General features: G+C 41.8%; 1 protein-coding gene across 17 annotated transcripts in view; it reads right to left on the reverse strand.

The window, feature by feature from the left end:
* DAB1 (DAB adaptor protein 1) overlaps positions 1–25,126 on the reverse strand; it is a 1,146,801-nt gene that overhangs the window by 409,484 nt on the left and 712,191 nt on the right. For 2 of the 17 annotated variants that reach the window (XM_086717105.1, XM_086717106.1), the window contains exon 1: positions 1,323–1,476. The exons of 14 other annotated variants lie outside the window; for them this stretch is intronic. The gene's annotated coding sequence lies outside the window, so the exon portion shown is untranslated. Of the gene's footprint in view, positions 1–1,322; positions 1,483–25,126 lie in introns of those variants that run through there. One more of the 17 variants, XM_086717100.1, reaches the window with a different exon arrangement.

A 25,126-nucleotide genomic window follows, 5' to 3' on the forward strand; every position in this document is an offset into this window, starting at 1 on the left:
TCCGGCGACAGCCGGAGCACGGTCGCCGAGCGCCCCCGGCCTCCCAACCCCCACCCCATTCCTTCAGACTCTCCCTGCCCAGGCGGAAGTGCCCAGGCCGACCCCCAACAATGAGGACTTGTGCGATGCAGTTGGGGGGAGGCGGGTAGTTTAGAGTGAAACATACACAATCTGGCGGGTTCGGGAGCGACCAAGGCAGGAGCCAAGTGGCATCAGCCTCTGCAGGCAGCTTTCCCTCGTGCCCACCCACTCTTTCCCCACCCCCAGTCCGGGTCACCAGCACCACCATCAAGGGGGGATAAAAAGGAGCTTTAAAAAGTGCGGAGAAAAGACGCGCCCTCCCACCAGGGGTCACAATAATACTCCGCGGGACGCAACCATCCGGGGAAGGAGAGTCCAGGCTACAGCAACCACCTCCGTTTTGAAATTTACTTTGTACGCTCATCCCAAGACGCCTTTCCGACGCGCGACACAATCTCCCCCCATCTCGGACTCCAGATCCAGGTTCTCTCGGCGGCTGAGCCCTCCTGTTAGGGCTTCTTTGTGAGCCAAACCACGGCGATTTTAAAGTTTCCCCCGTAGGAAAACAAACAAACCCTGAGCTCTGCTTCCCAGGCACAGCGTGGAGTCCTGAGCAGAAACCAAGAGCGGCGGGCTGGGGAGAAGAGCTATCAGGGTGGCGGGGAGCCTGGGGAGCGGGACGCAGCGGCGGAGAACGGAGTCGACGGAGGACCCAGGAAGGGCTGGGGTCGGGAAGACGCAGGGCCCAGCTCTGAAGGTGTCTGCGAACGGGGCAGGGGTTAGAGGGAGAGACCCGCTTGTTCGACAGGTCGCGGCAGAGCCACAGCTCAGCCGAGCAGTAGGGGAAGAGGGTCCGGCCCTGGGACGCCGCTAGCGACGCAGAGAGAAGGGATAGGAAGCACCGGGAAGGTTTTGGAGTGGGCGAAGGAGGGCTCGTGGGTGGAAAGAGCCGGGACCGCAGCAGTGAGGGGGCAGCAGGGGGTCTCCGAGAGACACAAGTGTTTGGGCTGAGGCCGTCTGGAGAAAGGCCGCGCGCGGTCACAAGTAGGGAGGCTGGGGTTGGTGAGGGAGAGCCAGAAGGAAGGAGCAGAGGTCGCCCCTTGTCCCCCAGCAAGAGGAGGGAGCCAGCGGAAAACTGCAGTCTCCATCCCCTCCGCACCCCCAGCCAAACTCCCGCGACGGGCGTCCCAGGAGCCCTCCTCCGCGCCCGGGGCGCCAGCGGAGCCGTCCGGGCGCCCTGTCCCTCCCGGCACCTGCCCGCCTTGAACTCGGGGCTGGGCTTGCCCCCCGCCTCGCCTCACCTCGGCTGGCCGAGAGCATCCTCCTCCGTTGCCGCAGCCGCCCAAGAAGCGGCTCCCCATGCCCGGCGGGCCGCGGCACTCAGGCGCGCTCTCCAGCCCGGGGAAGCCCCGGCGAGCGCCGCGCTGGGTCCATCCTCCCCGGGAGCCACGGGCCCGCGTCAGCGCAGGGGGAGGAGACCGCCCCGCGCGCCGCCCCGCCTCCTCCCGCGGCCCGCGCCCCGCCCGCCCTCGCGCCCGCCCGGCGCCCCGCGGCGCCGCTCACCTGCCGGCTCCCCGGCCTCCCGAGGCGCGCCCCTCGCCCGGGCCTCTCCGCTCCCGCGCCCGTCCCCGCTCCCGTCTGGGCGCTCTCTGCGCCGCCCGAGCGCGCTCGGAGAGCTTAGCCGAGTCGCGGCGGCGACGCGGAGGAGGCAGAGAGAGCGAGCGAGCGGGGGCGCCGCGGTTCGCGGTCGCGCCTCCGGAGCCCCTGCGCTCACCCCGCATCCCCGCGCGGACGGAGGCGAGCCGAGCCGAGGGCTTGGGGCTCCCGCCCCGGCCGCGCCGGCCGGGAGCGGATGCGGGAGAGAGGGGGGTCAGAGCTCCCACAGTCGGCTTGCACAAAGTCGCCAGCGTTTTTCGCCACCATCACCACCAGCAGCAGCGCCCGCCCGACCTCCCTCATTCCCCTCTAGTGTCTATTCCTTTATCCAAGCCTCCAAACTTACGCACTCCCAAATATAAAGAGTGCCAGCGGTGGGGGAAGCGAGAGGCTGGGGCCGCCAGGGCCTGTTGCCCCCTTGCCCCTTCGCGGGAGGGGGCGCTAGTTCCCAGCGGCTACCCCTAGTTCCGCAGCCCTCAGTCTCCGCTGAGGCTTCGCACGCGAAGCTGGGCGGTGGGGGGGGGCTGGCATCGGTCACGGTCATGTCGTCTTCAGTCCCAGGAAGGAACTCAACGCCCCTGAGAGCATGTGGGCCGCAGTTTAGCTCCAACTCCGAGTTCCCATCCGCCCTCCCCCCTTGCGTTCTTAGAGTACTCCGGAAAAGACAATCTGCAGACTCGAATACGGGACTGGGACTGGCGCAGGAGAAGGCCCCAGCCAGTACACAGTCCGTTGTTCCCTGCTTAGTTGGCAAAGATCTGCCAAACCGCAGAACATACTGTGTCGGTCTGGAAATTCTTCTACCCTGACACTGGGTTCAACTCCAGTCAATGTCTGTTGTGGTGTAACCTATTTCCAGATACCAGAATGCCAGGCGTGGGAGAGAAAAAAGTCAAGTGCTGCCCCCACTGAAGCAGGGAGGGAAAAGGGAAGGAGCAGGCAGGCAACAGTTCCTCACTAAGTTGGTTTTTAGGGGCCACACTCCTGTCCTCCAGCGGGGTAATAATAAAGCTAATGTGGCAGATTTGGGTTTTGTTGTTTGTCAGCACCCCCCCGCCCCCTTAGCTTCTGTCACTCACCCATGAAAATTTAATGAAGCATTTAGGGTTATTACCCCCAGAGTCAATGGGCTAAAAATATTTAGCCTAATGCACTCCTTGTGGAGCCAATACCTCCATGGCTGGTACATGCAAAGTCATTGAGAGACCCTCCCTTTCTGCACAAAATTCACGACCCATTAAACTTATTCTGTAATAACAGCTTCTGTACAAATGGAAACCCTAGCAAAAGGAGGCTGTCATGCACCTCCTGAAAAGATAGCAATTTACACAGAGACAAGAAAAATTGGTGAGGTCATTGGCAGGATGCAATCTTAGGAGAACAGTTGATCAGAGGAAACTCCCAGCAAGGTGGGAGGGAGGGGCCACCCTTGGTTCTACTGTTTCTATCCACTTCTGGGTGTGACCAGATCTAATGGCCAGGAACCAGAGAAAGGCTCAAGTCTCTCCAACTTTTCCAAAGTTCTAGAAAGTGGGAAGAGTTGCCACTGAACACTTACAGTTCATTTAGTGGGAAGTTTAGGCTCACCGAGCAACTCTATAAAGATGAATAAAACACTTCAGTTTCCTCATCTATAAAGACAAACCTCAGGGGCACCTTGGTGGCTCAGTCCCTTGAGCATCCAACTCTGCATTCCAGCTCAGGTCATGATCCCAGGGTCATGGGATCAAGCCCCTCATGGAGCTACACACTGAGTTTGGAGTCTGCTTGAGATTCTCTCCCTCTCTCTCTCTTTCTCTCTTTCTTTCTCTCTCCCTTTCTCTTCCTCTGCCCCTCTCCCCTTCTCACGTGTGTGCTCTCTCTCTCTAAAATAAAAAAAATAATAATTTAAAAATTAAGATTAAAACAAGGTAGACCTCAGTCTGAACTCCATACAAAGAAAACACGAGACATGGACAAATCAGAGAAGTGATGGTTGAAATAGGGGAAGGGAGTATATAAAAATACTATGCACTTCAGGTGTCTGAGACAAATGTCAGACTTTAGGTAATTGAACACAGGTCTAACTTTTCACTGACTCTACCAAAAACCACTGAAGTTTCTCAAGGCTTTGAGGACAGCCACAGGACATCAAAACCATTTACCTGTATTTTAAGACCCTGCATATCACAGCTATTGCCTTCCCGTCTCCTCCACCTCCTATTTTCCAATGGTGTTAGGATTACGGACTTTGAAGGGAATGCAAAACACTGAGTTGGCCACGTAATGGAAATGGAAGAGGCTCATGTAAAACTCTACCTCTATTCAATGTTGAACAAGGTCCACCATGGAAACTAGGCATTCCCGCTAAATCCAACAGGGGCAACAAAATGCAGCTGTTCTCAACTCCAGGCTGAAAGACAGTGTCACATATAGACTAACTACATGCAAGCTGCTCACCAAGGACTTCGTGAAGGCATTAGTAGTCTTTTCAGTTAAACCAAACCAAGTCTGAAAGCACTGTTTTAAGTTATCATGCTAAACATATCAAGAAAGAGCTCATCTAAAAGGGTGTTTTTTTTTTCTTTTCTTCTCTTTTAATAACAGTGTCATTTGTACTAAGTGTGGCATAAGGAGAAAAATCAATAAACATTCCTTTATCATCCAACAGCAAAGTACTAAGAACAGCAAAGATCTATGCATTGGTTATTATGTTCCAGACATGGCTCTGGGTGCTTTCCATACATTAACTCATTTCATCGTCATGACAGCCCTGTGAGAGAAATATCCCTTTTAGTTTTTTAAATGTTTGTTTATTTTTGAGAGAGAGAGAGAGCACAGGAGAGTGAGCAGGGGAGGGACAGAGAGAGAAGGAGAGAGAGAATCCCCAGTAGGCTCCATGCTGCTAGCATAGAGCCCGACACAGGGCTCAAAGTAATAAACCATGAGATCATGACCTGAGTGGAAATCAAGAGTCAGACGTTCAACCGACTGAGCCCCCGGGGTACCCTGAAAAATATCCCTTTCAACGGGTAGTGAATAGACTATGGACTTTGGAATCTGATGGCCTGAGTTATTTTTTACAAGTTACTCACCTGTCTAAACTTCAAAAGGCTCCATTCTACAGTGGTGATACCTGCTTCTTGAGACACCTGTGTGATGAGATTGCTGCAAGCCTTAAGTGAGATAATGTAGTAGACAAGGCTAGCACTAAATATGTCACCCAGCAAATATCGGTCCTCTTTCTAGAATAATGCCAAAATAGTTCATTTTAAATCAATAAGCATTTATGGTGTTCCTTTTACATATCAGGCACTGTGCTAGGCAATGGGAATGATGATAAATCGGAAACAGACCCTGCCTCTGAGGAGCTGTGAGACAATGGAATGAAAAAACCAAGGGCATGGACAGGCAGGTGGGTACAAAGGAGTTTCATTGAATTTCACATAATTTATCCTAATGCACATGATTCTCAAGCTATGCAGAGAGGCAGCCTAAGTACTGTTGGAGATTGACCCATGATTGAAAACAAAAACAAATGTCAGTAAAAATAAATTCAATTAGCAATAATTACTCCTCCAACGAAAGGAATGAAAAGTAGCTCATTTTTGTGTATTATGTATTGTTTAAAACTCAGTTTATTCCTATAATTTTTTTTTCCAATATACCTCTCTTTGGGTGAAGTATAATAAAGTTGTGCCATAAGCTCTAAGGGTTTCAAACACGAGTTATTATATAGCCACTGTTTATTAAATAGTTTCTAGTGCTCACATATGCCAGGAATATGCTAATATTTCTATACACATAAAGCTCTCAGATTAATAAAATTTTGAATAATGTTCAGTAGGAACATTTCTACCAAGCTTACTAGAGACATCATGTGTTCAAAGTACACTAATGTATAGAATGCACAAAATTTCAAAGGTTAATACCTAAAGTATATAATCCTCTTACAGTCCCTTTCATTCAAGTTCATGTTTACACTCAGGTTCCACTTCTTTATTCAAAAAGTGTTTTCTTATTGTTTACTCTATACCAGGCACAACATTAGCCTTTGGCAAGGCAAGAAAACAAAAAGCAAAACAAAACAAAACAAAAACAAAACTTGCTCTTGAGCAATTCATAGGCACATGAAGGAAATATATCATTACACCGCATTCCAATAAATACTATGGTAGTGCTAAGTACAGCATGCTAAGGGAACATCACATACGGGCACTTAACACAGGGTAGGATGTTAAGAAATCCTCATGAAGGAAATGATGTCACCTGGGAAGGTAACTGAATAACCAAAAAAAGCAGGGACAGGTATTTCGGGCAAAGAAAAGAGAATGTACAAATTCTTCCACGATGCTGGATGGTGGTGGCTATGGCTGACTCTGGGGAGGCAACATAAATTTTAATGGGTCTCGTTTGCCATGTTCAGGACTTCGGACTTTAGTGTGAAAGGGGTCAAATGTTTTAAAAAGCAGGAAAAAAACATTGTTCACACCTTACATTAACCACATTTCAGGTACTTTTCTTACATGCCCTGAACTCAAGTAAGATATCCAATTGTTATTTCTTTTTTGAGGTCAGAAAAGAAAATAAATTTCTGAAAGCCTTCATCAAAACAGAAGTCCCTTCTTTTATGATACTGGCCTGCCTCGATTCCAGGGAAAGGTTGTGTGGCAGTATTATTACTGAACTTGACTCTGGTTTACAGTTGCTATAAATAGCACTCCTTTTATTTTTTCCAAGGAGGGGGTGGAGGAGACCAGCAATGCTGCAATTGTATTTATGCCACCAATCTTTTCAACTAAATGCACAATAGAAACAAAGCAGAGAGCTGAAGTGATCATCAAAAGGCTCTTAAGTTCCAACACAAACCCCCAATTTTTTTTCACTCATAAAGTGGATCCTAAGGTGAGGTTAGTGCTTGAAAATAGGGGAAGACTAGAAGCTATCAGAAAATGACTGGTTTCTCATGCTTGGGGAGCATGAGAGCAGGGAGGAATCAGCATACCTTAAGATACAGTATCATGCATTTTGTGGCCACTATGTTGAAGGTATGACAGATACTTGTTTTTTGACTCTCTCAGCCATTCCTCTGTCTTTGTTAAACACCACTCCGATTTTGTTGGGGAAAAATTCCCCCACTCGATGGTATGTTTTTCCCCACTCAGTTTTGATAGAGCTGACCCTACCTACCTCCAGCTCCAGGGATAGACAGGAGCAACACACTTCTTGGCCACAGTTCAGGGATGGTGCAATAGGTGACCTGTGTACTTACGCTAGAGCAACTGGGGAAAATGCTTTCTCTTTACCACTGGCCTGGAAATTGGACAGATGGTAAGCCTGTAGCTGTAAGAACCCATCCCATAAGAAAGGTCTTCAGAGAATAAAAGAGAGAGAGAAGAAAACAGGTAAGAAAAATAGAGATTTATGAGAACACTGTTGAATGACTTTGGTTTAGCCATGCCTGAAGCCAACTACCATCCCCCCACCCAGATTTTTCAATTATAAGAGCCAAAATGTTCCCTCTATTACTGAAACCAGGTTGGATTAGTTTTCTTTTCCCACTTTTGACGAACACAATTCTATCATACCAAGTATTGCATTATGAACTTTCTTTATATTAATCCAATTTAATACTTAGAGAATCCCCAAAAAACTATTTGTATATTGTTATACTTTGCCTTATTCAGAGAAAAACACGAATTCACATTGTATAGGTTAAATCAACTCAGAGAGGTTAAATATCTTACCGAAAGTTACACATACTATTGGAAAAGGAAAAATTTAAATACTATTTATAATAGCACATTACAAAATACTTAGGAGTAGATTGAACAAAAGTCATGCAAAGTTTTTGTTCCAAATCTTACAAAGTGTTGATGAAAACAGTTAAAGAAAACCCAAATAAATGGAGAACCATACAATGTTCATGGTGTGGAAAACTCGATGTTGATGTCAATTCTCCCCAAATTGAACTATACATTTAGCAAAATCCAAATAAAATTCCCAGCATACTTTTTTAAAGAAATTTCCAAGTTAATTCTAAAATGTATATGGGAATGCAAAGGGCCTTAGAATAGCCAAAACACTCCTGAGAAAGAAGGGAAAATTTAGAGAGTTTATCCTACTTGATTTCAAGACTTACTAAAAAGCTGCAATAATTAAGACAGTATGGTCTTAGCATGAAGGATAGATAAAGTAATCAGCAGAACACCAGATAAAATCCAGAAACAGACCAACACATATGTAGTCAATTGATTTTTTTTTTACAAAGGTGTCAGTGCAATTCATTGAGGAAAGGAAAGTCTTCAAAATATGGTATTGGAACAATCATATGGAAAAAATTAATCTCAATCCCTTCCTTATACCATGTATAGAACAAAATACATTCACTAAAATAGTAAAGATTCTAAAAGAGAATTATAGAGTCTATCCTAATGATTTAGAGGTATGCACATATTTCTTAGAAGATGAAAAAATCATTGAACATAAAAGAAAAAATGATAAATTAGACTTTATCAAAATGCAATATATGTGATGTTCAAAAGACAGCATTAAGAAAATCAATGGCAAACCACAAACCTAAAGAAAGTATTCGAAATACATATCTGACAAAGGGCTTAAGTCTAGAAAATACAAACAACTCCTATTAATTAATAATGAAAAGATAGGGGCGCCTGGGTGGCGCAGTCGGTTAAGCGTCCGGCTTCAGCCAGGTCACGATCTCGCGGTCTGTGAGTTCAAGCCCCGCGTCAGGCTCTGGGCTGATGGCTCAGAGCCTGGAGCCTGTTTCCGATTCTATGTCTCCCTCTCTCTCTACCCCTCCCCCATTCATGCTCTGTCTCTCTCTGTCCCAAAAATAAATAAACGTTGAAAAAAAAATTAAAAAAAAAATAATGAAAAGATAAACAACCTAATTAAAATGGACAAAATGCTTGGACACTTTACCAAAAAAAAAAAAGAGAAGATATATTGAATAGCCAATAAGCACATGAAAAGGTGGGCAACATCGTTGATCACAAAGAATATGGAAATAAACCATAATGAGATATCACTCCACAAACACTAAAAGGGCTAAAATTTGGAAGTCTGACAACATTCAATACTGGTGAGGATACAGAACTCTCACATGTTTCCAATGAAAATGTACAACAATGTCACCGTGTTGGAAAATGACCTGGCGCTTTCTTATCAAGTTAAGCATACATCTACTCTTTGGGCATTTATAGGTATTCCACTCCTAGGTATTTACTCCTGAGAATAAAACACGTACACACACACTTATACACACATGTACACACAAATAAACATATATACTAGAAACTTTATCGCAACTTTACTTGTAATAGGTCAAACTGGAAACAACACAATGTCTTTCCACAGTAGAAGCGATAAATAAGTTGTAGAATAGTCATACAGTGGAATACTACTACGCAAGAAACAAAATAAACTACCGATAACTACAGCAACATGGACAAATCTTTTTCAAATGTCGAATGAGAGAAACTAGAAGAACACTGTCATGATTTTGTCTATATAAGGATCAAGAACAGGCAAGATAAATCTATGACGAGATAAATTAGAACACTGGTTGCCTCTGTGGAGGGGGATTGTCTGGAAAGAGGCACAAGGTACTTTCTGGAGTAATGGAATATACTATATCTTTAATGTAATATTGGTTATATAGGCAAATACATTTGCCAAATACATTTGCCAAAACTGGCAATCAGACCCCACGATCCTTATGGGAACCCCTCCATTATGGCCCAACACAGCTATTTGTGCTAATGTTGCAAGTCCTGAATAAAATGTTGTACTCTCAACCAAAGAGTACTCTCTGTCATATAAGTATGGCACTACCAAAGCAATGAATGCATGTAGTGTGTGTGTGTGTGTGTGTGTGTGTGTGTGTGTGTGTGTGTGTGTTTTAAGTATCCTTTAAAGAACATTAATGCAAGAATGGTTAGGCCAACATAGAGTTCCCCTCACAAAATGAAGGTACTATCTAGCAATGATGTGGGTATCACCAGAAGGTAAAGAATTTCCTGGCACAAGAGTAAATCAAATATAGGTTGGATGATGGCTTAGCAAGAATGGGATAGAGAAATCCAAGCTTCAGATGATGGAAGTAAACAGGGGAAAGGAAATCTTGAGCAGTAAGACCTTTAAATTCTCCTTCTAAACCCCAACAGTTTATGATTCCTTGAAGGGTTCTCAAAAAGCTCTGAAACCATAGTGATACTTCAAATGGGTCTCTTCTCCAACGTCCCAGAAAGCCAATGAGAGGCTATAACTCGACCCTGGAAGGCCTAGCCTGTGTGGTTGAATCTGGATGAAAACCTCACAAGGAAAAAGTCACCACTCTTTCCTGGAAATGTACTGATGCAAATCACACTTTATAAAATATTTTTTTTTAAATAAAAAGAATGTAATTGCTCACTGAATTGTAATATGAATGCAAATTAACTTACTGTAATTATACTGTGCAATTTTCTACTTTAAAAACTTAGAAAATGGAAGAGACCTGATAAGTAATTTGAACTGTAATTCTTCATTGCGTTCCTTCATTATGCAATGGTTACCATAAGCAATTTGCTCTGTTTTAATGTAAAATGTTTTTACTTCGTACCTTTACCTTGGCAGGACTCAAACGAGACCATTCAGTATATACAAATACCCGTTTCCCCCCCCCCCACAAGTACATTGTAGAAATAATCGAGATTAAATTAATACAGCACAAGGGGATTTGTGAGAGATTCTTTAATATATTTTCACTTTGGAACATTTAGCACATTAAGTATCTCTCTATCCTATATCTGCAATGTGTTTTAAATAATCAGGGGATTCCTCACCAAATAGGAGTCGGATGACCAGCAGTCATGCTTTAGTGGCAAGACTTTGGTATAGAAGTAAGGAAAATGGGTTTAGTCTCAGCCCTGCCAGTAATTAATTGTGTGACCTTCCACATGCTGGCCCTCAGTTTGCGCATATGTAAATCAAAAGGTCTGGCTATGTGATTTACAGCCTCCATTCTAGCCCTTACAATCCAAGACTGCTCTGTTGTCACTCTTTGCTTTGCATTGTTTAAGCAACATGAGTGACAGTAAATGAATTTCTTATTTAGAGTTAATGACTGTCTGAATGAACCACAAGCCCTCTGGTTCAATCATTCATTGCTAAAGAATGTCTAACGCAAAGATCGTCTGTGATGATGCCAATGTAAAAAAATAATAATTACCTCTTTCATGCTAATAATAATTTGCACGTGTAGTTCCCTTGGTGTGGTTCCTGTTAACGGCAAGGAGAACATACGGAGAGCCGGGGATCTCATTAAGCAGCAGCACAGCGTAATGGAAAGAGAGGTAGGTAAAGCTTGGAATCGTGAGACTTTGGTATTTCCTTTGGCTAATAACCATACGAGGCCTCAGTAATTTCATCTTTTAGACTGGGTGCCCTCAGCTACTTTCCTGGATGTTCTTAGGATCAAGCACATAATGAATGGAAGAGACATTTGGTCACCTGTATTTGTAAATGTCTCATTTAATGCTCTCAGCAACCCTGTGAAGGAAATTATCCTCTATTATCTCTATTTTCCAGCACACACACACACACACACACACACACACACACACTCACACTCACACCTACACAAAAGTAAAAGTAAGAGAAATTAAGTAATTTGTCCAGGGCCACAGCCCATGACACTTGTCTGGCCTTTCTATTCAGAAGGGATAGTAACATCTCTTCACCTTCTGAATTCCCATATCTAGGTAATTCTTTTTTTCTCTCAACATATACGATCTTCTTAGAAAAAGGGAACTCTTTCATCTTTGCGCAACCAACAGTACCATGAACCTCTATTCCTCAGCTATAAAAATGCAATAAAAGTGCTCTAAAGGACACTCTTTAGTTTGCTCTTTGGATCTCATCTCACCCATACCCACCCCGTTTGTCTTTTCCTAAAAATCCAATTCCAATTTGGAGAAGTATGTGATTTCTCAGAGGTGCTGTCTGTACCTTAGCTCTTGACTGGAACACATGACCTAAGCTAAACCACTCAGCACCCCCTGAATCACCACTCTGGTAGTGACCAGAGTGGTGGTTCAGGGGTTGGCAGAAAACCTATCCAATCAGACTTTGACTGGAAAACAGAAAGCAATTAAAAACAAAAATCCTGTAGACCAGGAAGCAACAGTGTAGGCTCCTAAAGGGAATGGACCTTATGATGAAGCTGGATCCAAAGAGGTCAAAGCAGAGAGACCAAAAGATATCATCCTGTCATATCATGGAGTCACTGTCTAAAGGCAGCATTACATTAATAATATGATCCAATATATCATTTTGATCATATAAGCCAGCATTGTTCGTAGTTTTTGTTACTTCTACCAATACCGTGCCCTCAGTGTAATGAAGTCATGAATGAGAAACTGTAAAGGCTACACAATCATAATATTTAATAATGGTGATTAGGACAACAATGACATGATGATGGAGTGAAGGAGATGAATGCCTTTCAACAAACATGGCTCTGGAATTTCATGTAGATCAGAAATTTCTGTCAATTGTAAAAAAAATAAAATTAGTTCATTTTACCGTGTTTCATCTAGATTCATTTTATGATCTTCTTCTAGCAGCATACTCTTATTTATTCCTGATCAAACCATAAAGATGATATATCTTTTCTTGACCATGTCTTCTACATGCTTGCCTCCATTCTTTCACTCATGCTATTTCCTCCTCCGGGATTACTTTTCCCCATTCCCATTTACTGAAATCTTTCCCAATGTGTAGGACCCAGTTTAAATGAAGCCCCCCATCTTTCTCCCTTTTGATTCCTTTATATATTGTGCTTACTTATAACCCTGATCCCTGCCATGTGTTGGAGCCATTTTTCACATGTCTGGATCCCCCATAAAGACTATAATCTCTTAGAGTAGATGCTAAGCTCCTTATAAACAGCAGAGAGAAAGAGATGTATGTGACACCTGTCACTGCACTAATTTCAAGGGTGATTCAACTGATGTGCCTGTAATTCCACCAATGAATAGTCATCAATCAAAAGCATATAAGGAGCACCTTATGAAGAGATGGAAAGTCTTTATAATTAGGAGTGCTTAGACTTTGATCTAACTGGGAGTTATGAAAAAGGGCAGGAGAGTGGATGACAGAGAAGGGAGGGAAGGAAGGGAGAAAGGGAGGGAGGAAGGGAGGGAGGAAGAGAGGAAGGCAAGAAGGGAGGGAGTAAGGAAGGGAGGAAGGGAAGGAGGGAGGGAGGAAGGAAGGAAGGAAGGAAAGGAGGAAGGAAGGGGTCATTTCAATCTGGTTCCAGGTGCTATCATTTGTTCTCTCATCCGCACAATTGAATCACATTATGATTCCCTCTCTTATGGGCATTTGTTTAATGCTTGTCCCATCAACAGACTTAAGGCCACCACTGTAGTTTCCTTGTGTCTCTTTTTCCTATAGCCAGCCCTCCCCCATCCATGTCAATTTACCTCCAACATGTAACTCAAATCTGTTCACTTTCATCATCTCTTCTGCCATCACCTTAGACCCAGCTACATGATCTCTGGCCTAGTATTGCCTTTTCCCCTGTTTTCACTCTTGCTTCCCTGTGACCCATGTTCCACATATTAGCTGCAGTACTATTTTAGAAACATCATTCAGATTTTCCCATTTAAAACACATCAATGGGGGCGCCTGGGTGGCGCAGTCGGTTGAGCGGCCGACTTCAGCCAGGTCACGATCTCGTGGTCCGTGAGTTCGAGCCCCGCGTCGGGCTCTGGGCTGATGGCTCAGAGCCTGGAGCCTGTTTCCGATTCTGTGTCTCCCTCTCTCTCTGCCCCTCCCCCGTTCATGCTCTGTCTCTCTCGGTCCCAAAAATAAATAAACGTTAAAAAAAAAAAAAAAATTTAAAAAAAAAAAAAAAATAAAAAAAATAAAACACATCAATGATTCCTCATTGTATTTCAATTTCCACAAGTCTTCATAAAGGCTTTCAAGTTCCTCCATGATCTGACCTAGCCTCAACTCACTCCACTCTCCCCATGCTTATTATACTCCAGTCATAGTGGCCTTCATTCATTTCTACACAACCTCATGTCAAAGCCTTGGCAAGGAATATTCTATTTGCTTGAAATGGTATCTCCTCACCTCTCCAAAAGGTTCTCCCCAGGGCCCAGCTCCTATACATTCATTGATGCTAGCTTAACTGTTACTTGTTTAGAGGTCTGACCTTACTCCCATCCTTCATGAGGTTCCTCTGTTAAAATCATTCAAAATAATCACCCTGTAATTTTCCTTCAGAGACCTAATTACAATTTAAAACTGTGGGGGATAAGCTTAGGAATCCCCTGAGCTTACACCAATGGGTTAACAAGGCATAAACAAATACAAAGCCATAGGAGGTTCACACCCGAGTTTGGGTAAACAAGAAAAGGCAACCAAGAATAGGGAGGTGCAAAGGCACCCCAGAATAGAGAAGGTTTAGCGCCCCCAGAATAGAAAGAGAGGGGCAAAAGCCCAAAAATAAGGGCACAAAGGTGCCCAATACATACGTATATGATAAACAAGATTAGATATTCAAGGTGGAAGCACTCTCAATTTAGTACTATAGGAGAAAGCTGCTCTCACAGGAAGAAAGGACCAAGTTAGCTAAACAGGGAAATTGGGCTATAGACCACTGCGCTGCAGGTGTAGCAGCCCAGAGTGGAGATGATTAACAAAAGAAAAGGTGCCTGAGTTTATTTCCCCTACCTGTCTCATCCCTGAGGCTAGCTAAGGTAAACAGAGGCGATGCCTCATGTCCACTGTAAACAACCTTCCTCCCAACTGCCCGGCCCCCAGATTTTGTTTTGTATGAACCTAACCCCCTAATCCCAAATATCTTCAAGACCCCCTTTCCCTCACGTCCACAAGTTAATGTTCACAGATTCAGTCTCTTTGTACACATCCATTGCCATGTTTATAAGCCTTCTGATCCTAATAAAAATGGGGCAAGGACCCTTATTTGGGGTTCTTGTCTTTTCCTGGTCATTAGCCATCTCTCACTTTCAATCTTGCATTCCACTCTTTTGCTAGACAAGAGAGAACTTTAGACCCAGAGTCTATGACATAAAACTATCTATGTATAACCATATATGAAGTACAATTATATTTTATAAGTATATTTTGGTTTAATATCTATTTACCCTAGTAGACTATAAGCTCCACAAGGGCAAAACAATGTTTTTGTTTGTTTGTTATTTTTGTGTTTGTTTGGTCACCATAGTGGGTTGAATGGTGGTTCCCCAAAATATATGCCCATGACTTAATCCCCAGAATCTGTGAATGTTACCTTATTTAGAAAGAATCTATGTAGCCTTTGTATCTCAAGTTAGGATGTTGATATGAGAAGATAATCCAGGATTATACAGGTGGGTCCTAAGTAGAATAAAAAGTATCCTTATAAGACACACACAAGGGAGACACAGAGAAGAGCAGGTAGTGTGACCACAGGGGCAGAGATTGGAGTGAAGTTGCCACAAGTCAAGGCACAAGAAACTGGAAAAGGAAAGGAAAGGAGTGGATTCTTCCCTAAATCCCCTGCAGGGAACACAGCTGTATGGACACCATGATGTTAGACTTCTGGCCTTCAGAAATATGAGAGAAGAAGTATCTTTTGTTTTAAGTCACTATCTTTATAGCAATTTGTTACAGCAGCCCTAATAAACTAATACAGTCACCTATATATTCCTGTATTACTTACATTGCTGAGTGCTGACCAGTGATTATGGGCTGAACGAATACATGAGCATTCATAGAGCAAAGATACACATGTCCATCATTGTATACTGGATCTTTCCATAGTGAACCAAACACAGTAGGCCCTCAAATTATTTATTAAATTTCATTCTATAAAGATATAGGCATATGAAAAATTTAAAGCTTAAATATGCAAAAGAAACTTACAGATGTAACTAGACAGCCTTCTTCTTTTATAAATGGTAACTGTAGAATTGAAAAAGGTTATCTGACTTACCCAAGGTCACTAGCAAGCTCAGGCTGAGGGAAATTGCATTTATTTATGTATTTCCTCTATCAACATCTACTAGAGTATCTTCCCTAAGTACAGTTACATTATTCTAATTAAAATCATTTGATATGTTGCTGCTGTCTTTAGTCAGACTCTAGCATTCATTGTCATTAAACTAGTTAGTATGTGTAGTTCTGTACTGATAATGAAAGAAATATTGAACTAAATCCCAAGAATTGCAAGATAAAAATTTTATCCATTCAAATTCCAAGGAATCCAAGAGGGAATATCAACACTAGATAGACATTTACTATTACATTTTACTTGATTTAATTATGATTTCATTACTGGTATTCAAATATTTAAGCAGCTTATCAGGCATTATCTCTTCATTTAACAATTTACCCCAAAATATATTAAAATGCATAGAATAAACCAACTCACTTCAGTACTAAGGTCTTTCCCACTTAATTTTTGACTTAGGGTTAACTCCACTTGAGGAGTCTCTAATGATTATGGCTTAAATTTAACGTTTTCCCATATATTACCTGTGCATGGCAGAAAAGATTCTATATGCATCTGTCAGTAGCAAAGGAGTATCTTGAATCGATCTTTCTTTCCTTCCTCTTCCTCTGTATGGGAACACAATATAGCTCTGGAAATTAGAATTTCTGTATTTATTTCACCAGATCTGATTGCATGATCTTTGGCAACTAGCATAACCTTTTGTGCACCACTCACCCATTCACGTATCCAGCCACTCAGGCACTAATTCCATAAGTATTAATGTGAACCTATATCATCTGATTCCAAGACACATGTGCTTTTTGTCACTGTGTCCCCGGTCATTCCATCCTCAGTGTAGATGCACCATTAATACCTGTCAATAAAATGAACTGTACAATGACTGCTAGAATCTGGTATGTTATTTCCTTTGGATTTATTACCTGTGGCTAAATTTGGAGAATCCCATTGTAGGCAGAGGAATCCCAAAGGTCATTTAGTGAAGTTCCCAGCTGTAGACTGATTTTTAATTACACACACCTATGTAACTTTATCCATTATATCTTTAAATATCCTTGGGACTGGAGCCTTTAAAATCTCCCCTGGAATCTATTTCTCTGAATAACCATGCCCGGTTCCATTTATAGAGTCCATTTTTTAAAAATCATTCACATGTTCATCTATTAAAAAACAAAACAAAACCTGAGTGTTTTCCATGTGAATGAAACCCTGTGGTAGGCGTTGATGATAAAGAAATGAAAGACAGGTGCTGTTCCAAAGTAACAGAGTAATGGGAGGGAAAGATAAGTAAACAGGTAGATTTTTAAAATAGTGCCCTAAGTGCTATAACACAGGTAACTACTGAGTGCTTTAAATGCCTCCCTACCTCCCCAGATAGAGGTGTTTAGAGTGGGAAAGTGATCAGCAGCTTCCAAAGAAAGCTGTGAGTCCATTAGGACAAAGGTTATCCCATGCCTTAGCCACTCAACCCACCAGATTCTTCACCACTCAAAGGTTTTCTCCAACTAATTCCTTTCTAGTGACACAGATCACCCTGTTAAGAGTCTCAAAGAAGTTCCAAAGAGAGAAATCCTTATGAAGATTTATCTCTCTCTGGGCAACCATGTGGCTACTGCCCAGATGCGATATAACTATTGTGCCTTTATTTGTGCTCACATTTGCACTCAGTTTGTTACAGCCTCAATGTATTTCATTAGTTTCTAGAGGAGGATTTGCTCCTTCTGCAGGCTTTATTTTCAGGGAGGTTACAAAAAAACAAGCTTCCCAGAGAAAAATACTGTATGATGATTACATATTGTGAAACCCAGGTCTGATTATATCATGCTTCTATTTAAAATCATTTAACTGCTCTCCAGTGCCTACAGGAGAAAATCGAGTGTCTTTAATCTGGCATGGGGAGCATCGATGGTGAGCACTTGTACACTCTGTAGCAGTATCCCTTATCAAGAGGACATCACACATCAGAGGCCACCAGGCAGAACCCCTTTGGGTTATGGCCAGACGACTCATTGAAGGGGTCAGTAGAGAAGTGATAAGAGCTGATCTACATTTTTGGAAGCTTATTCTACATTCCCTGAATAAAGTAATTTTGCAGCAAAATTCATGTATAACTCCACTTGCTTCCTCAATAATGAGACAGACCACAAATTAGGAAGCAGAAAACAGGGAACAAAAATAAGTAAAACAAAAACAAAAACAAAAACAAAAACATTTGCATAGCACTTCCTTAAAAACACACCTACAAAGGATTCCAGGACGTTTACCATTACTTCCATTAAAGCATCCATCTGAAGGTTTGCAGTCAGCTTCCTGAGTTACCCCAGTAACAATCCGTTAAGTATTCTCTTGACAAATCCTAAATTGGCCAATAGTTTGTAAAAACAACACTCTGTGTCCCAGCCATTGTGCACGGTTGCACTGGGGTGAATATGTGAATTATTGTAAGTGTATGTATATAGTTATCATCATACTTTTCTGCACCCATTTATGAAGTGTGGCTTGAATTCAGTGATCTCATTTTTTTTGCTTTCTGAAAAAATAAAATACACAATGCAAAAAGCTCAAGCCAGTTAAGAAATGACACAACTACTCTTCTCCACGAGGCAATAAACTAGTTACACGAGAAACACCTTCCAGTTACTTGAAGAGTTAGATTCAAAATAACCCAATCTGTAACTAATAACATTTCTGTATTGTATGAGTACATTAAAATTATCATTGGATCTGTCTCCTTTGATGAATTAATTAACTCAATAGATATTTACTGAGCATCTCTTAGACATGACAAAAAGTGCTGCCTAAAGAAAGTAGGTATTACCTTGGCTTCAAGGAGCAGGGTATTTACATTTATTGTGAGGTCTCAGTTGCATAAAATAAAAACCCATACAGGGCACAATTTGATCTGTCTTATTCCCTCATGCTATCAAGCCAGTACACACACACACACACACACACACACACACACACACTCACTACACTACACTGATTAAGAATTGGCCTCACTCTATTATTGACCCCCATTCTAAATCACTAAGCTTCATGTACTTTATGCTCCAAATGTTAGGTCCTTATCATCCAACTTCTGGCCTTAAGGTTCATTTTCCATAGGAACTTTTATTCACACTTTTTTTTTTTTTTTTGCTCTACTTCTGAGTACAATTTTGATTCCTCTTGAGCCAACAGCAGCTCCACTTGTCTTGGATAAACATTTTGCCATCTGAGGTGGGGTCCAGAAGACTTGGTGGGTTCAGGAGGGGAGGGACAACTCTTCCCACACCACCAGGTTATAACAAGGCCCCATTTAACAGCCCAACGTAACAATCCTGCATTTCAAAGGAGAAATGTATAAATACAAGAAATTGGATCAACCATGAATCCTAAGTCAGGATTCTACTTGTTCTATGGTAATATAAAAATACTGAAATATCCCATTAAAATCATGACTTAGGACACAATCTAGGTGCGCCATCTTGTGAACATCCCTACTGCCACCATATTGGCTAGAGACCCCACCCCCATTTTAGCTTTACCATTTTAGCTTCCTTTGGACCTGATTGCATAAATGGTTCCCAGGCAGAGGGTGGATTATTTAGGTATCTTCAGAGATTCTTTTTCAATCTGACTGATGGCTGTGAAACTCTTTTCAAATATGTCATTTAGTTTCTTTTTTTTTCACTCAGCTTATGAAAATATGATATTCTTGACACAACTTGCTGTATCTGTTAGGTTGAATTTATTGATTCTAGAATTATTTAGTGTTAAATATATGACAGGTTTTGTAACCAACCACTGGGAATACAATAGCCAAATAGATAGCTATGATCCCTTCCTTTAGGAACGTTATTATCCTGGAGTAAAAGACATGTTGAATGTTAGGTTCATGGATATATTCCAGGTAGTGTTTCACTAGGGCCTTCTAGTAGAGGTCCCTAAACAAAAATTGTGATAGCTCCTTATGCCTCTAAGATTCTTTCAATAGGAGAAACGTGCTTGCAAATCACTCAGCAGAAGGATAAGACTGAAATGTAAACAAGTAAGGGAGAGAGGCGACACTGTCTTAAATTCACACTAAAGTATAAATGACCGACATTGGATATTGTTTATGAATAAAGCTCTTGATGGAGAAGAGGTAAAGAGGAAGATACACTGGGTTTTCAATTAGAGGAATCATGGAAGAAAGAAACCTGGTGTTAGGAGGGGAGAAATTGCCTCCTGAATAATCTGGTTTATGCTGAGTCCTTTGTGCGTATCTATATACACACACATATATGTGATGAAAACAAGAGTAAGTTTGGAATCAAAAGTTCTGGGTGCTTGTTTGGGCTCAACCACCTCACTCTGGGCTCTGAGAAAGGTCTCTAATCTCTTTGGGATTTAAATTACTTGTTTTTTTTTTTTTAATTTTTTTTTCAACGTTTATTTATTTTTGGAACAGAGAGAGACAGAGCATGAACGGGGGAGGGGCAGAGAGAGCGGGAGACACAGAATCAGAAACAGGCTCCAGTCTCCGAGCCATCAGCCCAGAGCCTGACGCGGGGCTCGAACTCACGGACCGCAAGATCCTGACCTGGTTGAAGTCGGACGCTTAACCGACTGCGCCACCCAGGCGCCCCTAAATTACTTGTTTTTAAAAAAGGGATAACATATTCTGCCCTAACACCTCACAAATTTATTGGGAAGGTAATATTGATCATACACATATAAGGTGTTAATAGGGCAAGAACACTGTTCTACTGCAGTGGAGATCTCAGATTATCTCCAAAACATGAATGAAACAAGTGCAAACTGGGGCACTGATTTAAAGTAATTGGACCAATCTTTGTCGGTCCAGTTACAAAATTCTACCCTCAGACTTTAAAACAATGATTTTTAATTTACCTGAAGCTATGCTTCCAGATTAACTGGTTAATAATAACTGATTAATCACTGATAATTCCTTTATGCCTTTCAAAGGAATTATTGTGTCACAGGGCTTATCTCACACTTTTGAAATAAATGTGTTCCAGTGGGAGTGGCTGGTTTCTGTTATCCAATTGGCGCATGGTTAACATATGTGATATATATTTCACTTAAAGTTTTTTTTAATGTTTATTTATTTTTGAGAGAGAAAGAGAGAGAGAGAGAGAAGAAGAAGAAGAAGAAGAAGAAGAAGAAGAAGAAGAAGAAGGCGGCGGCAGAGAGACAGAGGGAGACACAGAAGCTGAAGCAGGCTCCAGGCTCTGAGCTGTCAGCACAGAGCCCGATGCGGGGCTTGGACTCAGGAACCGCGAGATCATGACCTGAGCTGAAATCAGATGCTTAACTGACTGAGCCACCCAGGCGCTCCTGTATATTTCATTTAAAATACCATAATGCTTTTTAAACAATTATGCTTTTTAAAGGATGTATTGTTTCATTTTATATTAGTCACTATTTAATTGTGGGTCATGAAACCCAATGGACTCATTAAGTCCTCAGGCCAGCACTCATGACAAGTCTCTCCTCCTTGCTTTGGATGGATCAGCTAATTCTAGACCCAGACTCCACCAGGACCACGCACTTTCCAGACATGCCTCTGCACTCACCCCATTTTGGTAGCCCCCCACTTGCCCTCTTGTCAGCTCCCAGTCCTCGCTGAGAGGTTAATTTACTGAGGAACATAGAAGTTAAGCTTCTGCCCACAGACACATGAAAAAAGGTGAACCTCTAAGATTTGAACTTACATATCGAAGGCACCAAAGCCCAAATATGTTATTTCTACCGCATCCTGCTGATACATAGAGTATCTGTTTCTTTATAGCGAGACTCTTTTTAGTGGGAGAGACTTGGGTTATAGTATTCTATTAAAAAAAAAAAAAAACTATGTTAAAAGATGTTTTGTGATGTGTAGGACAAAGAGGGCTATTTAAATTGAAATCATTTTCCTAGTATCCAAGATCTCTAAATCTCATGCACATTAAGTTTGAATTAACACTAACAAGGGTCTAACAGCTTTGATGCTGTGTTCTTAGATAATTAAATTCTTAGAAAATCATTCCACATTTGAGGGAGAAGCGAAGGACACAGTGAGTTCAGTCTTAATTCAAAGTCACTTACACATTGTTACCTGCTGTTTCCAGGCCTTCACAGAATCAGCAGGGAGGATTTGATATTAAAAATGAGGGTTTCTCTCTTTCTCTTTCCACACCCCCCCCCTTCTTTTAGGCCAAATTCTCAGGTGGGGGGCATAGGGGAATTGTCAACTTGAATTTTTCCTAAGCGGTCACTTTACTTTGGCATTTATCATATGCTAGAATATCCAGGCTATTTTGCATCCTGAAACTGAGGTTCTAGCAATATCCCTTCCTTCAAAACTATGCTCCATGTTGTATGTATGAAGTGTTTTATAGTTTATAAAGCCCTTTTTTTCATCCATTATTGCGTGTGACCCTCAGACCCACCTGCAGAATTTAAAAGATGACACGTTCGTCTATGTCATCATCGGAAGAGATGGCTGTTGACAGGCCTCATGAGGTGACATCTATGTTGGTAGCATTTTACATCCTAAGCTAACATTTGACCTTTGGGACTCAGAGTCATAAACTGAGTCTTGTTATATCTGAGCAGGCTTGGGAATACTGACTCACAATAACAAACCTCACAAGAGGCTGAGGAAGACACTGGAATTCCAGCTTAAGATGTTAAGATAAGAGATAAAAACTGCCAGTGGGTGATAACTGTTAGGTCAGTATGAGCAGGCGTTTTGTTCCAGGACTGCTAGGTTATCAGAAGGCTGCTTGGTTTCCAAGATGAGAAAGCAGAAACTCAGGGAGGTGAGATAAGTTGCCACGAGCAATCTAGGCGGTTAAGGGGAGAAAACAACTTGAATGCTCCACCTCCACCCTAGGGACTGAGCCAGCACCAAGATAGAACTGGGGTGGGGAGGGGGTGGCTGGTGGCTCTCTGGCCAAGTCTCTGTCCCTCTCCTGGTAAAGGCTCTTATGGGCCCCATGGATCTTATCCTCATATCTCTCCTTAGTGTCTTTCTGTGACCGTTCCCCACACTTGGATTAGTAAGGTGTCACTTCAGCTTTGTTCTGGTTTGGTAGGGAGATTATTTTACTTTAAGGCAACTTTGTATATTTCTACTTTGATCTCATATGTACTGGTTTAGATTTGGACCCTCAGACAGTAGCCTTACTTCCTAGACGAAGGTGGTACCCTACAACCAGCTCTGTATACCAAGTTATAACCCTTTCCAGTAGGTGGGGCAGCAATTATTATCCCCATTTTTCATATGAGGAACCAGAGACTCAGAGAATTTTTATAACTCAGTTGAGGTCATACAACTTGTAAATAGAGTTTCCAGATTTGAAACCACACTTCAGGCTTTAGGGCCTGTGCTCTTTCTACCATGTCATGATGCCTATGGGTGACAATAATCATAATACTCACTGAGCACCATTCTAAATATTTTAAATATGCTAACTCACTGGGTCATGACAGCAGCTCTATAAAGCACCTCTCACCATTATTATTATTATTATTTCCATTTTATTGATGATGAAACTGTGGCACAAAGAAATCAACCAAGAAGCTCAAAATTACAAAGTGAGTAAGTGACAGACCCAGGATTTAAAGCTCAGAGTATGTGCTTTTTACCATATTCTTACAAGTAGAAGAAAGAAGACTACCCTGGTGGGGGCTTCAGGGAACACTGGGAGGGTCTTGGCCTGGCCAAATTATTTTCTTCTCATCCATGGACCAATGCTAAAACTCCAACACTGGAGCCTCACTCTGATTTACGGAAGGTTTTCCAGCTTCTAAAAATGCAAATGGTCACTCTTGTTAATTACTCACATAACAAAGTAATGGGACATCTGAGGACATGAAGGTTTTGTGAATGGAGACTATACCACACCAGGACCATGTAGAAGGAGAAAGAACTAATAACTACTCTCTGGGATTCTCACATCCATCAGTCTAGTCGTTATTGTTAATTCAGAGAATGGAATGATGTCTGCAATACAATGCCACTTGTAGTGGAGAAAAAAGATTTCAAATTCTGGAAGGAAGGAGGGAGGGAGAGAAGGAAGGAAGGATGGGTGGAGGAAGAGAGGAAGGAAACAAATATTGTAGAAGTAAAAGTAAACTGGTAGAATTTGGGACTTGATTGCCTGAGAAGGAGTTAGAGAAACTAAGAAAGGAGAGAAACTAAGAAGACACAGGCTTGGGCCATCAAGAATCTTATTATCTAGGAGATGATAGTTATATCTATGAATATTTATCATTCGTTTACAGGGTGTTTTCTTTTAATAAATGAGAACAATTTCCAATTATATTTTTAATTCTAGAGTTCATATTCAGTTCTACCACTTGAATTATAAGCAAGGAAAAAGTTTAACCATACACAAAGTTTCTGTATTCATATCTGAGAAAATTTGCTAAAATACTTTTGAACAGAACTCAAGAAAATGCTTCTGGCCAGTAAGCCATGAAAAAAAAATCTATTCTGGTTAGTCAGCGAATCATCCACGTATTTGTATTTTGCAGCTACAAGAGCCTCATGTTGTTTTACTGAAACTTGCCCTGCAGTATATTATCAGAAAGTATCATGTAGTTCTGCAGGTTTGCTGATCTGTAAGAAGAAGGTCGAAGAGTGGAATGAATACCTTAAACCACAACTCCAACTTCGTAATCTAATTTCTTTGAGTCTTCAGACATGTTCTTACAAAAAAAAAAATAATAAAAAAAAGTATAGCGACAGAAATCAATTTTCTCATTTAATCAGCTTCTTTGTTAATTCAACCATAAATTATGTGCTAGAGAAGTCTAATCACATTGTATATGAATCTTGCATAATTTGCATTAATTACAACCTAAGATGTAAGTGCATTATGTGGTATTGTATGTATTTTTAGTTTATCTCATAAAAAAATAGTTATAGCTGTCTATGGTAGACATAACTTATTTTCCCAAACACACTGAAGAAGAGAAACAAAATCTTACTGATTAGTTTAGGAAGTGGTCTCTTTTGGAACAGATTTTTTTAAAACTCTACTAGTGCTTGAATTGTTGCTAAAGCAGCTCCTCCTAGATGTGCACAGCAACCCCCACCCCCCCCAACCCTGTCTATCTAGTCTCTCTTGCAGCCCAGAAGAGAGAACACCTACAAATCAGTTAACTTGCTTATTGCCAATCTCTGGTCAAGTTTACTCTGCTCAGTCAGGACTACTATTCTCTACGCCCTTAAGTGACTGATAGTAAATGTGGCTCTTGTTCTTTCCTGTTTTATAGTCACAGGGGTAATTCCCAACTGTCTCAGAAGTACAGTTATAAGGAAAGAAGTAACTCTCTACGAACCAACAGGATAATGTGCTGCTGATGATAGACAGCTATGTAGATAAGAGGAGAAAGTCACTTTTGTGGCTAGAGATTCCAGAGTATGATATTCTGTTCATTCTTTTACTCATTTAA

Source organism: Puma concolor, chromosome C1 (assembly GCF_028749965.1).
Source record: "Puma concolor isolate L17-30 chromosome C1, mPumCon1.1.hap2, whole genome shotgun sequence".
In the NCBI taxonomy this organism is placed as follows: domain Eukaryota; kingdom Metazoa; phylum Chordata; class Mammalia; order Carnivora; family Felidae; genus Puma; species Puma concolor.